We start from the raw sequence: 17458 nt of genomic DNA on the forward strand, positions 1-17458 counted from the left end.
TTTTCTTTTTCTTTCATTCCATATGGCATGCGACGCGGCTGCATGTACTCGTTTCAAGAGCTTCAGTTCGCCTGGCCGTTGCGTTTGTAGTGGTGAGACAGGGTAGGCAGATTTATATTTATTTGATTCACACTTGGAAACGTTGAATAATGCCTGTCATTTCCACCCGTAAAAAAATAAACCATTGATTTTACAGCATAAACAATTGATTCACAATTAGATCTGTGGGTTACAATACATTTTATTGTATCTTGACGAGATTTTTTTCATTTCCAACGATTCAATATATTGTTTCTTCGATTCTACAATTGAATTTATTGTACACATGGTGTTTCAAACAATATGCAAACTGTACATTTGATGGTTTCCCAAGAAAACATGTATGGGAAAATTTTATGATTTGAATTGTTACGATACTTAACAACCTATACATTCTATTGTAAAAAGCATATTCACAATTAATTGAATAGTGTGTAACAATACTTTAAAATATTTTTCAATGGTCAAAGCAAAATTGTGGCAGGTGTTGTAACAGCAAATCGTATTGTTTTTCTACAATATTTTTTATTCGGGCACCTTTTGTGTGCCCGTTTCATATTCAGAATCATGAATGACACACAAGTATTATTAATATTAAATCTTTCAATATTTTAAATAATTATATGGGAAACAAAGATTTAAATCACATAAACTGAAAAAAAGTTATTATGGAACAGAATGAAGCGATAGACTCATTAATTCACTCATCATTCGATGACTCATTTTTTTTCTAATTTTGTCATTCGAAACGAACAAAGAGAAGAAACTACTAGAACAATAGCGGCCCTTACACGATCATTAAAAGTGTCATTACTAAGTAATGACACTTCTGCTCAAACGCTCGTCATTACTGCATTACTGTAAATCATTACTTTTTAGCATTACACGTTCATTATTAATGATGAGTATTTGTAAGTATTCCAGCACGGGGCTTGTAACCAGAATAACTTTCCCTCAGCAATTAAAGAATATTAGCAATGTTCTTTATTTTCGTTTAGCTGAAAATAAATTTTATTTGCCATTGAAACGTTAAGGTTTGTCAGTTCCAGAATTTTTTTTTCACGTACTGTTCTGAAGAGCAGGGATGCCAGGTCGTTTTTTTCAAAAATCTGTGATCAACCCAAAAACCTGTCTGTAAAAATCTGTGCTCGTTTCCCGTACTATAATATGTGATCGAAATCATTTTGGTGAGCAAAAAAAGGTCTCACTACCAACACTCTCTGTACCTTTTTCCTCAACCGCTCTGTACTTTTCGGTGCGAAACTGTGTTCGATTTCAAAAATCTGTGATTTATTCCAGAATCTGTCAAAATCTGTGATCATTTTTAGAAATCTGTGAAAATCTGTGCCATTTTTAAAATCTGTGTAGAAAGTTGAAAATCTGTAAAACACAGATTAATCTGTGAACCTGGCATCCCTGCTTTTTGCACTTCCACAAAAAAATAAGAAGAAGAAATAATGTTGGTAATGATGGAAAATCCGGAATTCCATCATTACTCGTGTCATTACTGAACTCGTAGACCTTACACGATCATTAAAAGTGTCATTACTTTTTAGTAATGACACTTTTAATGATCGTGTAAGGGCCGCTAATAAGAGAGGAAATATCTGAATGCAATATGAAATAAAATTAATTAATCAATATTTTAATACTCGAACAAATCCAGATTGGCCACACTGCATCATCGACGGCTCTCTTTTTTCGCCTTTCTTATGACCGGGCGAAAATGTATCACCACCCAATAAATTCGCCCGTCGTGCAAATCGGGCGGGCGAGTTGCATTTGCGTTTCAAAAATTTTGACGTTTACATTGTACCTCGTTAGAGCAAAAGAGAAAGAGTAATTTGTTTTTGCGTTGGTATATATTCGAAAAATTCTCTCTCTTCCGCGTTTGACTAAATTTTTCACATCATCTGTTATTTTCATCGTTACCATACCAGCGCATTGGAAGCATTCGCTGTTATTGATTGTAAAGAAGTCCAGAAGTAACAATAAACTCTAAGTTCTGTGTGTGTTGTCTCGAATTCTGAGGAATTCGCTCCCATCAGCGAAGAGTGGTGGATTTGTAGCAGCGAGCCGTTAACTATTGGAGAGGTGCAATTAAAGTTGCAACAGTGAACCAGCATTTACAATCTAAAAATCCGATGATTGGATTGAATTGGAATGTTATCATGATGTACTCTGATCGGGTAAGAAAACGTTCATAAAATTGCTTATTTTATGGTGGTGTTGAATTTAAAATCATAAATCTTTATATGTCTATCAGATTTTATTCGAAACGCCGCAACGAGCTGGTTTCGAAGTTGTTTCTAGAAAATTGGACGCCACCAAAAGGAATGCTCGATAAATCACAAGCACCAACCAATATACAATTTCTTTCACCCCCGATGAGTGAATTAAACCCTAATATTGTAATAGTGGACTCCTCTTGGGTAAGAAAGCGTATAGTGAATTGATTACTATTTGAGCGTTGCATTTACAATAAATTTTAGATTTACAAGCGTTTTGACGTCGCATCGATGCCATCTAGTCAAACGAATGGTTTCAAACTATTATATCCGTTCATCCAATCTTGCAAAAACTGGCAGTCACCGAAGGGATGCTTGTGATTTCCATTTCCATGCTTGATTATCATCAAGTATCATCGGGATCAGCATTGATCTTTGTTAACTAAATTTAATACTGAATTTATAATATTTATACATAGTTAAAAAATATGTAACAATTAGTAATGTTATTAAAATATTTAATTAAAATGTCTCATGAAAACATTAATAAAAAGTAGCTAAATAGTATCAAAACATATTTTTATTATTTTATTCAAAATGTAAAATAAAAATCTAAAAACAATAAAAAGAAGAGCCGAAATAAGGAGCACGACGATTGGCCGACGCTCAATAGTCCTATATCGGGCTTACGTCAGCCCAATGCGTAGATGCGTTTCGCTTGTTCGAAGGTTGACGCGGTTGATGCAAATGGTGCAAAATTGTCCGATGACGGGCCGATTGAAGCGCTACGATCGGCCCTATATCGTGCTCAATCGGTCCGATAATCGGACCGATGATCGGACTTATGCGGGTCTACAAATTTCACTGGGCACGACTTCCGGTAACAAAAGAAAAAGATGAAGGTAAAAGTTTTCAAGCACGCATGAAATTTGAATTTGTTACATTTAACGCCGCCCCATGTTAGATTTTAAAGTTTTCATCTACGGATATCGTTTGAAACGGTATCTTGCAAAAAAGACGTAAACTTGTTTCATCAAGCAGTTTAATAAATTATTGGACCTAACCTTAACCTACACTGAACTTAAAAAGCACATAGAAGCTATTTGAATAAACATATAATATTTTTCCATATACCTTTTCATATAACTTTTATGTGCGAATCACATAGATTTATGAAAGATAAATCTGATTAGATCCATTGAAAATATCATATACAAGTTATCTGAAATACCAATAAGATTAATAGTTTCTCTCAATATTGTTTATGTGAAATGTCAATGAGAGTTATCAAGATTAGTCATACATTTTAAATATAATACCAATAAATATGATTAATGCTGACAATAAATTTTGTGAGACATTTTAATAATTTAACAATTTAGTTAGTATTTTATAAATTTGTTATTGAATTCGTTGGATTCATACAAAAGCTTGAATTTCCTTTTTTTTCATTAAAATTGGTTCTTATAGACTAATCATAATTTAATTAATTAAAACTAGGTTTTAAGCGAAAATATAAATTATTACCTATTCTACGTAACTTTATCGGAGTGCTATTGAAAAGATTTATTGCAATAACTTCAATTTGGGCTGCTGCTTCGTGTGCAGTGAAGGTCATTTAATGGTTATCGAAATTTCTTGCATTCCAAATCTTTACCACAAAAAAAAATTCATTTTTTTTAATGATGTTCAATATTTGGTACAAAAGCAATTGAGAAATTTGCAAGCAGAGTTATGAAACTTCCATTTTTATAACAGGTATCTTCATATGTTAATTTAGGCGATATAGCAGCATCAGATATGTTTTTTTTTATTAACATAGGTTTCATAATATTCTCGCATGCAAATCAAACGCATGTTGCAAGAAACAAACTCTCCGTATACTTCGCCTTTTAAAAACACGTCATTCGTTAGATTGTAAGCGAATTGTAAAGAAGCTTTTACGCATAAAGTATAACAAATATTTTTCCGTGATGTTATGATGTGCGCATACTGCTTGAAATTTTTGTGCATAGCTTCATTCCAGAAACACATAATCTTTTCAATTGGCCCAGAAGTTCGTATTAGAGTTGGGTAGTGCACGACGAAATGATGTTTTGGTTTCAATTCCTTATTGAATAATTTTTCAAACAGTTCATGATTATAGCTTCCTTGAGACTATCGATTCAACAAGCGTTATCAAAGCTTCACAAAAATTCCATATTTCATCTCCTCTTGGCACAAAGTTTCCAACGATGAACGGAAAATAATGAATCAATGCACGCATTTCACTGGATGTTGCTTTGAATGATACAGATTTTCTCCTCTCTTTACTATTATACGAGTTAGTAATGTCGGGCATTCTGTGTAACTCGACATCTAAGCAATGTTTTTTCGTTGTTTTTTTATTCAAATTGAAATCTTGAACAGAAAAATATTCATTTAGGGGTTAGCCAAATTTTGTGCTAGGGCACATAACCGTTTTCATTATTTTTACGTTTCGTCTTTGACTCATCAGTGCAGAGCAGTTCAAATTGAGCTGCTTAGTGCTAAACTCGGCAGTTCAATAACAAAGTCAAAGACGAAACGTAAAACTAATGAAAACGGTTATGTGCCCTAGCACAAAATTTGGCTAACCCCTAAATGACCAAACCTGCATCGGCCAGAAATAGTCGAAAACACGTTTTCGTTCGGCACGTCAGAAAAGACATTGCACTTCGTTGCAAAACAAAAAGTGTTCTGTAAGTAGCAGAAACTTTACGTCTGCTTAGCGGTTCAAATTGAACTGCCGAGTTTAGCACTAAGCAGTTCAATTTGAACTGCTCTGCACTGATGAGTCAAAGACGAAACGTAAAAATAATGAGAAAAATATTGTTTTGTGTATATCAAGCATTTCTCTATCTTCTAAAACATTAAATATTTCTATCAGTAGTACCAATAATTTATTTATATTATTGTTTTAATGTCAATTTTTTTATCATTGCTGCTACAAAAATATGAGAAAGCTTCGATAGAAGCTGATCAGGCAACGTTGGAAAGTTGTAGTAAATATCACATATTATAGGTCTGTTTGAATGAGAACTTTGAGATTCATTGACCTCAAATTCATCGCTGTATAACCAAAGTGGAACAATTATATCTGAGGTATATTTTTGAGATATTGATTTCCATAAAGATCCATTTACAAAGTTCGAAATTTTCCCTGATCTTTGAAGACAGGCTGTGTTCTCTAAAATTTTATACAATGCGCCATTTGATTCCAAAAACGATTTTATCTGAAACTCAATAGGCATCATTATCATGTATGTGTTTTAGTATTTTCAGTTTCTTTATTATCATCAATACGTATTTCTTCAGACAAAAGATCATCGTTTGCATCGATGATTATTTATGATGGCAATTTTAGTCCGGTATTTTTCATTAGTTCATTGAACAGTTTATAATCAGAACTAATGAATGAGAAAATATTCTTAATTTTTATAATATAACTATCATAAAAGAACTGAGATCCAGCATTAGGTGCAACCATTTGGAGATCGTTGAGTTGATTAGCCATCTCAGTGAGCATTAAATTGACTCCTTCCTGAATAGCATACACATCTTTCCGAGAAACATTTGTTTTTACGTGTGAACTAAGTGTAAATGCTGTGGCTGATTTGTCCATTTGATTTAACATGTTTAAAGATTCTCTTTCTTCACTGTTAATTTCCTCATTGGTTCTATGACGTTTAATATGATGATTTTCCTCAAACTCGACATGATGGATCAACTCTCGGGGTAAAGAATCAAATTTCAATAATATTCATTTGATTGTTTGTGTGAGTAACCAACAATATGTTTTTTAAAAGGGTAGAATTTGGGAAACACTTGTTTGCAAGACGGAAAGGTGCAGACATAGCGATGGTTCACTGGAACTCTGTGATGACTTTTCAAATGTTCAAGATAATTAACAGCAGTTTGGAAATTTATATTGCATTGCTTTAACATACAGCTAAACATTATGAACTGGCAACATCTTACATTTGATTCAAGTAGCTATGAAGACGATTTATGCTTGCATACGACTCACGATTCTCAATTTTATCAAAACTGTCCCAGAAAGTATGGTATACTTTGATTTCGCTGTAAATAATTCACAAGTGTTAGATAATTCGATATACTGATAATATTATTCGATTCGATATACCGATAATATTTATTCGATATACTGATAATATTAGACAACAACAACAGAATATTATTCTCAACATTTGCTACTTAGCCGTTGTAGACTAGCTTGCGCACCTTCTTGCGAACGTTCCTTATTAAATTCCGTACAGACTTCTTGGCGACAAGTTTTGACACTTTTTTCCATCTTTTCCGAACTGTTGAATGGTTTCAGCTGCCGAGACATGTTTCCCAAGGTGTGCCTACGTTAATACCCAAAATTCCTCAATTGGTCGAAGTTGTGGACAATTTAGTGGATTCATGTCTTTTGGGACGAAAGTGACATTTTTGGTAGTATACCATTCTACCGTCGATTTCAAGTAGTGGCAAGAAGCGTGATCTAGCCAGAAGACAACAGGATCCTTGTGGCTTGGAATCATGGGTAGAAGTCGTTTTTGTAAACATTCCTTGATGTATATTTCGCTGTTCATTGAAGCAGTGGTGATGAAGGGTTTCGAAATCTTACCGCAGCTACAAATTGCTTACCAAACCATAGCTTTCTTACCAAATTTTTCGACTTAAATCGATGCCTCGGACTGGTTTAACACTTGCCCTTCTCGCATCGTATCATATTGTGGTCCCGGCAAGGATTTGTAATCGAGTTTCACGTAGGTTTCGTCGTCCATGATTATGCAGTTCAAATTTCCAGCAAGAATCGTATTGTACAGCCGAACCCTCGGCCTGATCGATGCTTTTTGTTTCGGACTACGTTTTGGTTGTTTCTGCTTCTTATAGGTTCGAAGATTCAAACGTTCTTTAGCACGAAGAACATTTGACTTCGAAGTGCCCACTTTTTTGGCCACATCCCGAACCGAAACCTCCTTCTTTTGCTCGAACGCCTTCAGTATACGTTTATCCAACTGAGGGTTAGCATGACCTTTTTGTCGACCCGTTTTTGGTTTATTCTCAAAGGTGTTATCCTCACCGAACTTCCTGATTGCATTTCGCACGGCTTTTCCACAGTCAGTGACAGTCCGCGTTCTGTGCACCATTTGTACACAATTTTTCGACGTTGTTCTGCTGAAAGCCCACGCATTTCGAAACAAACTAAGGAAAACGAACAAACAACTGCACAAGTGGTTAGAGAAGTGTGTAAACAACAGGACGCAGCCAAAAAAAATTGACAGATTCTGAACCATTTCGAAATGGCAACGGTTTTTGGTTGCGTCCATACTTTCTGGGACAGTCTTTATATACAGCAACTGATGATGTGCCAAATTAGTTTTGATATCTTGGAGTAAGGCAATCCAAATGAATGAGTAGTTTTAATTAGTACGTCTATTGCCCTTGCAGATGATATGAATGCGTATGAAAAATCCGGATAGTAGACTTAAAGCCTTCCGGTCAAATTATCCAATCCTGTTTCAACGGCAACTAGCTTTGGGGAAATTGGGAGGGATCTTCTCAATATAAGATGAGTAAAACGTCTGAACTTTCAGAGCCACTTGATCGTCACTTTAAACAAATATTATCGTCTCTTCTTGAGCCCCGAAGATGGTTGGTTTAAATCTGGAGCTTACAACGTTGGGAGGAAGAATAGTATTCAACCCAAGCAAAAGCGCACACAATTTAGTGTCTATAAAAAATAACATGTAAGATACGATTTGTTGCATTATTTTTATTAATTCAAATGCCTTGACTAACGTTGCTAGTAGTCAGAAATTTCAATAATTTCACAGATGAAGGATCGGTGGCTTTCTTGGCTATGTATGAAGTTATAGCAGTAGCTGCGATTTCCAACTTCTCAAGTCCCTCGAAGGAACCAATTTAGTCGTGAATACGACTTACTTTACTATGGGGTGCCTTTTCAAAATTAGTCTTATGGAAGAATGGGCAGAACTTAATCGTAAATATCTCGACTTGTATTAACGGTAGCAACATAATTCTTTCACCATTTCATCAAAAATGTGATCAGGAATTTAGGATAATATTTTGAACAGTGTGAGATAACCACAAACAACTCAAAAATTAACTTTTCTCAAACTTTGAAAACAACGCGGAAAATTCTTTACTTATGCTTGGCTTTTTCGCGCAAGGACGACGATTTTGAGGTAGTCAGGCACATATCTTCAACTGACTGCGTATAAAAGGGGAACCGTGTACGAAATTCGATCATGGCCTGGTGTTTAAACTGCATAGGTATAATTTTCCCATGTATCTTATTAAAATTATCAAAAATTATCTTGCAGATAGAGCATTCCAGGTTTCTCTGAATAATGCACTTTCAGAAAGATTTACTATTCCTGCTGGTGTACCCCAGGGAAGTATCCTAGGTCCCATTCTATACAACATTTTTACATCAGACATCCCACCTCTTCCAGGTGGTGGTGTTCTGTCACAATTTGCTGATGATACTGCCATTCTTTACAAAGGTCGTGTCATTAATGCTCTGAAAAATAAACTACAGACAGGTCTGGACGCTTTAACGGAATATTTTACAAGCTGGAAAATTGTGATCAATGCAGCAAAAACTCAGGTCATCTTGTTTCCACATTCAAGATCTCCAAAACTTGTTCCATCAGACGAATGCAGAATACGATTCGGTGATGAGGTCATTCAATGGTCCGATGAAGTTATCTATCTAGGACTCACCTTTGACAGACATCTGATATTCAGGTCACATGTTGACAAAATCGTTCAAAAATGCAGCATACTCATTAGGTCTTTGTATCCGCTGATTTGTAGAACATCTAAACTGTGCCTGAAGAATCAGATGGCTGTCTATAAACAAATCATCTACCCCGCAATTGAATACGCAGTCCCTGTTTGGCGGGACTGTGCACGAACACACAAACTTAGGCTTCAGCGCATTCAAAGTAAGATCTTAAAGATGATTCTAAATCTACCCCCTTGGACAAGGACTAGTGAAGTACATGAGATTGCCTCACTGGATATACTAGAACAAAAATTCGAACAATACTGCACGAAATTTGAAGAGAGGTGCTCAATCTCTGAAATACAAATAATTCAAAATTTGTACGTATTAGGCTAGGGATAGTTATAAGTAGGTAGATATTTTAATAATTAAAATAAATATTATGAGTAAACATTAGTATGTAAAACAAGAGTAACTAAAACATCTATTATTAATAACGAATCGTATGAACAACAAAGATGAAAGGCCAAAGGGACAAAACACTTGTACTATAAAATGTTGATGTAATACACAAAAATAAGATTAATAAACAGATATTTATGCAAAAAAAAAATGCGAAATTCGATCATTTCTTCTTATGAGTTGGATGCAAGCAGACGTCGTGGGACCAGCAGTTTCGGAGAGTGCACCTTCTGCGTGGTTAAAAACCTCTAACGCTCAGGTCGCAACTCTCATTTGGACTTCAGCCGTCAGGTGAAGCAGTTGGCAATGAAGCAGACTTTTTGCGTGGTATAAAGCTTCAAACGCTCAGGTCGTAGTGCCAGTTTTCCTTCGAAGAAGATCGATTACATCATCCTGTTGGTGGTCGTTTGCATTGGAGCAAAATACAACGGGAAATTGAAAACAATGTGGAATATTATGCAAAATCAGCCTTTCTAATGGCTTTAAATGTTACCTAAAGAACTATAAAGATTGCTTCTTTGTAAATCGAAAATTAAAATTAGCAGTGCAGTGCAAATCTAAGATAATATGATCAGTTTTTTTTGCAATTTTCACAGTTCTAAATTCGCAACAGTGTTCAAAATCGTTTATATCCAATCAGTGTTTAATATCCTAGAAAATTATACAATTTGGCCCTTCACGCACGCCTTAATAAAACCATAAACCAATATTTTATCATAAAGAACTTTACTGGTTATTTTGTAATATTTGTGTGTCATAATGTTTTATGTAACTAATCTGTACTGTAGTTTGGGTGTATCGTTTCAAATTCTAGTAGTGAAAAATGGGAAAGCTTGCATAATTCACACAATTGATCAACTAATTGATATTCGGAAGTATAAAGAAAGAGTGTCAGTTTTATTCGTATTCACGACATCCAGTTATGTCTCTGACATTACACACCTGTACTTTTTTTAACAACTTATAGTCAATATCCACCTTTTGGGAGTAAAATATTCATTAGGTATCGTACATATTTAACTGTATCAAACAAGAAGTTTTTAGGTAACACGAATTGTCACATTCAATCCCGAAATAATTCAGACACCAAACAAGATTACACGCGGATAAAAAATCAGTGAGAATAATGAAAGAAATGAACACGAACATTTTTAAACGTCCTAGTCTGCTAATAATATATTTTGTCTATATTTTCCTTCGATTTTTGCGATACTATCGCAAATCATTCTCTCTAACATTTTACATAGAATAATTACTAAAACCATTAACTTTCGATTTGAACTGAAAAAAACTGTCGTAACAGTTGAAAGGCGAAGTAAACAAACAGTAATTAACAATTTTAATGTTAATCGAGACTTATGCTTAATCATCTGGCATATCTATAAATAGATTACCAAAGAAACGTTGAGCAATTGGTTGGCGTGTCCGTTAAATCTGCTCCAAATACTTTGAAGTCGAACCTATTTTCAAGATACCACAATTACCGGTTGATGTAATTTAGTAAGTGATTTTCTATGGTATATCAAACCATAATGTATATAAGAATGAGAACGAGTATGTGATAACCGTGCGAGTATTTAGATGACAGAAGAGGAAGCGACTTCTCGCGTCCGAGTAATATTTTCCAGGTTGGAAAACTGGTTGGTATTGTCGACCAAGGTTCTTTGTTTAAAATCAACCATGAGGTTGTTTTTTTTTCAATAGACTGGTCAAAGCATGCATCTTTTTCGATTGACACTTTGACCTGTTTGCAATGTTATTTTTCTCTTATTTCAATCCTGCGTTTGTTTTGTTTCAAATTAGAAATTTTGTTCGCGATTTTACCTCCATGGTTACGTCATTGTCCGCTCCTACATATGACATAATTTTCCTTTGTGGAAATAAACAGTAAGTTGAATAATGTTTACTGACGAAAATAATAAACATTCACCTTTCGCTCAAACTTAAATAGATTTTTTATAGCCAACCAGTAACTTTCCAGATCTTCCGTGCGAAGTTTACCTCTGTATTTCAGGTGAAATCTAGCAATTGTCCCTGCTAGGTGTAGCTGGTTACTTTCTGAGAGTTCACAATCTTTTGCATTCTCAATGATAATCGTTCCCTCTTCGCTGCATTCGAAAAGCAAACGAAGGACGTTAGGCGAACTTGTTTGTTGTGCCGTATATTCGCTGCTTTTGGACGAACAGTTTTCAAAATCATCGGCCCTTATTACCATTGTCACTACACGGTGAAAACCAAGTGAAGTGACTGTGACCCTTATTATGGGTATCACTTCACGGTGAAAATCGTGTGAAGTGAATGTAAATCTTTATTACGGAAGTCGCTTCAGAGACAAAAGTAATTACTTGGATGAACTTGATGTCATTATGAACGTCACGCCACCAACATTTTGTTGAAAAAATAAGTTTTTTTCCACTACAGTGATCACTTCACTATGCATGATACTGGTAATAGGGAAAATCAAGTGAAGTGACATGTAAGTGAAAGTGGAAGTGAGAACGGTAATAAGTGCCAGAGTCGGTATTACCTTGGTCAGTTTTGGACGCACCGCTACAAGGTGGCTCTTCTTTTAAACCAGATACAAGAGCCTGACGAATGATAAATTTCTAATTCGAAAAGAAAAACCTGTTTTAATCCACCCAGTGGTGTAACGATGCCTTTCTCATATACTAATATTTTCAAAAATATCATCAGAAGATTTTGTGAATAATTTTTTTTAATCTTGAATAAAATAAGAAACTTTCTTTGGGTATAAACTAACATAACCTTTTAAAATTGTAAACAGTTATGTCAAGTTGATAAGAAATTTTCTTTATTTTGCATCGTCGCACCAAATGATTAAACACACTTTACTCTATGGTTCTGAAACCGGAAATCGGACCCGAATGAAATTAAACAGCAACCTATAAGACTGTAGGAACTTTTATTTGAGTCTGTTTGTGGAAATCGATCAAATCATCTCTGTGAAAATTGAATGAGTCTCGTTTTAAACTTTTTGACTACTATTTCTGGTACTTCTGGAACCAGTATAACCAAAGTCGGCTCGTTTAGTAAGTAACTAATATAGCCTACAAATTGAATCAGTTTTAAGCCAAATCTAGAAGAATTTTACCCTTCGTCGCTCAAATGACAGTGTGAAATTCAATAGCAACCTACAAGACTACGAGATTTGTTTTTTATGAGTGACATACTCACACACCCACATACATTGCTCAGCTCGATGAACTGTGTCGAATAATATAGAACACTTAGCCTTTCGGGTCAATTTCCACTGGTCAATTTTTCAAGTGATTATATAAACTTTCTTTATGAGAAAGGCAATAAGTGCACTTTTGTTGAAAAGCATCTTTATCATGATTTTGTAATAACACTAACAAGTAGGTACAAATTGAAAAAATGGATTAGAAATTTACATATTTTTTACCTGAAAAATATAAATTTTAATGTGGCAACCCTGCACGCTATACAAAATTGAACAAAGCACGCTGTGAATGGAACAAAGCCGCACGTACCGTCGGGTACCAGTTTTGCATCGACATTTTTTTTCGATTATAGAGGTTTTAACATTGTTGTCATTCACCTCTTCGGGCCAGAAAAGTTTTCTGACCCTATGTGCGCGGGAGTTGGGAATCGAACCCAGGTGGGCAGCGTGAAAGGCATCGACTTACCCATAACGCTATACCCGTTCCCCTGCATCGTCATTTTGAAATTGAATTCTATGATACTCCTCGCCCTATAACTTCGGAACCGGAAGTCGGATCAGGATGAAATTGCACAGTATATTTAAAGACAATGAGAGCTTTAATTTGAATCATAAATCGTGAAAAACGGCTTAACCGTTGATGAGAAATCGACGGAAGTTCCGTTTTTAGAGATTTTCTTCACTATTACCTACTACTAGTAGTCCCAAATTAGTTTTATATAATCACTAATTAATAAGATCAGTTAACTAGATGAATTTAGCAGTAAGTTTAATAAAAATGTGCACCTCGTTTCGCCATCGCTTGTGACAAAATACTCATGAAATTGAAAATTTTAACTAATCGTACTGTAATACCGGAACCGGAAGTCGGATCTGGATCAACATTTCGGGGACTTTTTAAAGAATTTTGAAGACCTTTAATTTGCTTCCTTGTTTTGTGAAAATTGATCAAGACGTTGCCGAGAAAATTGATTGCATATTTTTTCATAAATTTTCACATATTTCCTTGTAATTCCGAAACCGGAAGTGGGATCCAAATAAAACTCAGGAAAATTGTATAAGGCTATAAGTCCTTTCATTTAAATCTAAGTTTGTGAAAATCGGTTTGTGCAATCTTTGAGAAACGTGTGTGACTATTTTTTCCTTTTTTTGGTGCATATCACCCTGTACTTCCGGAACCGGAAGTCGGATCCATATGAATCTCAGGAACTTTGTATGGGACCTCAAGATCTTTCATTTGAATCCAAGTTTGCACGCTAAGACAACTTGCCGACGACAGCGTTGTGTCCATTATAGGACCCAAAGCTACTGATCTCCAAGGACCATTACAAGATATACTCCACAACTTGTCCACGTGGGCTCTTCAAAAGGGAATCGAGTTCTCTACGGAGAAAACTGAGCTGGTTGTATTTTCAAGGAAGCGAGAATCAGCACAACTACAGCTTCAATTAAGGGGTGAAACCATAGCTCAGGTCTTCACTTTTAAATATCTCGGGGTCTGGTTCGGTTTTTAATATAAATAAAAACAAAAATTTCCCTTTTCAATATTTACATGATTTACAAATAAATCATTACGTTGGGTGAACCATTTTCTTTTCTACACACTGTTACCCTCGAAGCATAAATACAATAAACATAGATTCCCCAGCGTAATAGTACTGTAGTTGAGTAACCCACTAGTAGCGCCGTCTGGTGTAGAATGGGTGCGTAAATGCTCCTAAAATGCATGTACAAAGTTGCCTGCGCATTTAACGCAACCACAGTAGCATAAAGAAAATAAATAAGTTTATTTGATTTATGACAGTAGTTAATGGAAAAAGTACACCCGTTTCTCACTTAAAGCGCTGTCAGCGTCACCGTACCGTGGGCAATCTAGGTTTACTTAATTTCGATTTTCAATTTACTAAAACACAAAAGATCAATTCTACAATATGTAGCATTACCATTTCTTTATGTGCAGATTATTTTCAAAGTTCCATGTTTGTGTTACGAGCAGTTGTATTTAAAATCAAATGTGAAACTTATTCATTAGAAATTAAGTTTGTTAAGTTTTTGTAAACGTCATTCCATTTCTTGTTTACATTACGTAGTAATTTTCACGAGTTTATCAATTGATTTTATTACTGCCTTTGTGATGGGATCGACGCATGAGTTTTTGTATCAGTTGCACAATCGTTGTGAATAAATATTCGTATTAACGGAAGAACTTAAAGATGTGTTTCACAACACAAAAACCTGTTTTAATCCACCTAGTGGTGCAATGATGCCTTTCTCATATCAATCATACTATGATATATAATACTGTGGTATTCTTCAAAATAATTTTCTTCGATTCTTAAAAGAATATCCGAAATCGGTTTGTTTGAACGTCTACTGATAAAAACTATCAATTTGAAAAGATTTGAGGTCGATTTAGAACACTTTTTAACGTTTTTCCCAATTTTCAGTTATGGTATACAATTTTTAACCCACTTTACCCTATATTTCCGACTTCCGGATCCGTATTAAATTCAGGAATTACGTATGGGACCACAGGACCTTTCATTTGAACCTAAGTTTGTGAAAATCGGTCGCGCCATCTATGAGAGAAGTTAGAACACATATTTTCTTTTTTTTGCACATTTTACTCCCGAACTGGAAGTCGGATCCAAATAATATTCAGGAATTTGTTATGGGACCTCAAGACCTTTCATTTAAATCTAAGTTTGTGAAAATCGGTTCAGCCATCTTTGAGAAAAGTTAGTGCACTTATTTTCACAATTTTACCCCATAATTCCGAAACCGGAAGTCGGATCCAAATAATATTCAGGAATTTTATATGGGACCACAAGACCTTTCATTTGAATCTAAGTTTGTGAAAATCCGTTCAGCCATCTCCGAGAAAAGATAGTGCAAAAAACGTTACATACATACATACGCACATACACACACAGACATTTTGCGTACTCGACGAACTGAGTCGAATGGTATATGACACTCGGCCCTCCGGGCTCGTTTCAAAAGTCGGTTTTCACAGTGATTGCATAACCTTTCTATATGAGAAAGGCAAAAATTGCGCTTTATCCGGAACACCACAGTTACTAGAATAGTAATCTAAACTAACTTGATAAATTGCACAGTCAGTAGAAAGATGCGGGACAGCCACTTAACATGCTACATGGGTAATCATCCGATGAAAATTTTAAAAAAGTTGTTGTCGTATTAATATCAAAGACGGCTTTTCTTTTATATTCGCCTTATTCAGCCCATTATGTTGATCAGAACATTCTAGGAAATCAGAGTGAGAAGAACGATTTATCATGACAGCTTATAGAACAAATAGCTGCAAAATGCATGCATACAACATTAAAATTGTGCCCAAAGATTGCAATTATGTCTCCAGCGAACCGGTCTAGCGTGCCAAAAATTGTCTATTAATCACTCAAAACAAGGCCCTGTCGAGTGAATTATGTTTCAATTTCGGGAAGGGTTTGAATACTATGTATGTCTTTTGTACTGTTTGCAGAATGGTGTGGGTTAGAAGCAGTAGCGAAGTGCGTTTGTTTTTTGTTCCGAATTGTGTTGTTTTTCATTTATCTACAGACGCGCTCGGAGTCTTTATGGCTTTGAAACTTCGAATCTATAAACGTGAATAGAGAAACAGTGCTTTGAAACATTAGGCCAACTGCTCGTGGGAGCGGGTGACTTTTGCTGTCATGCATTGAATTATGCTCAATACAATAAATGAATTGGGATTCCAATTTTAGCTCATAAATATGCGATTCGGATACATTTGGCTTGAAGCTTGTAGCGAAACTCTTTGGAAGTTGTTTATCCCAATAGTGACTAGGAAATTTGTTAGTTTGCTTGGTTCACTATTCATCTGTTTATTTCATTTTCGATACGAGGATAAATATACAAGCACTATAAATTCACCTAATCTACACCACCAGTTCGAGAAATTCTTGTGATTTTACATCTTATCAGATGCACATAAATGAAGCGTTATATTTCACACAAATTTATATTCAAGAACATGTAAAATTGTGTGGTCTGAAAATTACATGGATTTAAAACAAAATGAATAAAAAAATCAAAGATCGACATCAACAGCCCGACTTGAACCGAAGAACATTAGATCACAAAGCACACCAGTTAGTCGACTGAGCCACAGAAGCACATATCTGCTTGGCTGGTAAATCGTGGATATAAATTCATACAGTCTCGCTTGCTAGCCGAGTGCAAATTACACTCGGAGCCAGTAAATTTCTGTACGAATGGAATATTGTGTCATTTAAGAAGATAAGTAGTTATGAATTGTATCGTATGAAGAAATACGAGGTCTGTTCAAAAAGTACCCGGAATTCTCATTTTTCTAAAAAAATATTCATTTATTCGTCTACATCTATATGGTCCCCTTCAAAGTAATCCCCTCTAGATATAATACACTTATGCCAGCGTTTTTTCCAGTCTTCGAAACACCCCTGATAGTCACTTTTTGTAATGCTCTGTAGCACTCTCAGCGATTCTGCCTTTATCTCTTCAATCGATAAAAAACGCTGTCCTTTCATGGGTCTCTTCAACTTTGGGAACAGGAAAAAATCACACGGAACGATATCTGGTGAATAAGGAGGTTGGGGCATGATTAAAGTCTTGTTTTTAGCCAAAAAATTTGATCAAAATTCAGCAGTTTTGGAACGAATTTTGCTGCCACTCGTTTCATGCCCAAAACATTTGAAAAAATATGATGGCATGAGCCAACTGATA

The 17458-nt window shown here is 35.2% G+C and overlaps 1 long non-coding RNA gene across 1 annotated transcript; it reads left to right on the plus strand.

Moving 5' to 3' along the window:
- The first annotated feature begins 1890 nt into the window (after positions 1-1890).
- On the plus strand, positions 1891-2828 carry LOC131432467 (uncharacterized). The gene is made up of 3 exons (XR_009229869.1): positions 1891-2228; positions 2306-2471; positions 2532-2828. It is a non-coding gene; the product is annotated as an uncharacterized LOC131432467 (long non-coding RNA).
- Positions 2829-17458: the final 14630 nt, after the last annotated feature.

Source organism: Malaya genurostris, chromosome 2 (genome assembly GCF_030247185.1).
Source record: "Malaya genurostris strain Urasoe2022 chromosome 2, Malgen_1.1, whole genome shotgun sequence".
NCBI lineage: Eukaryota > Metazoa > Arthropoda > Insecta > Diptera > Culicidae > Malaya > Malaya genurostris.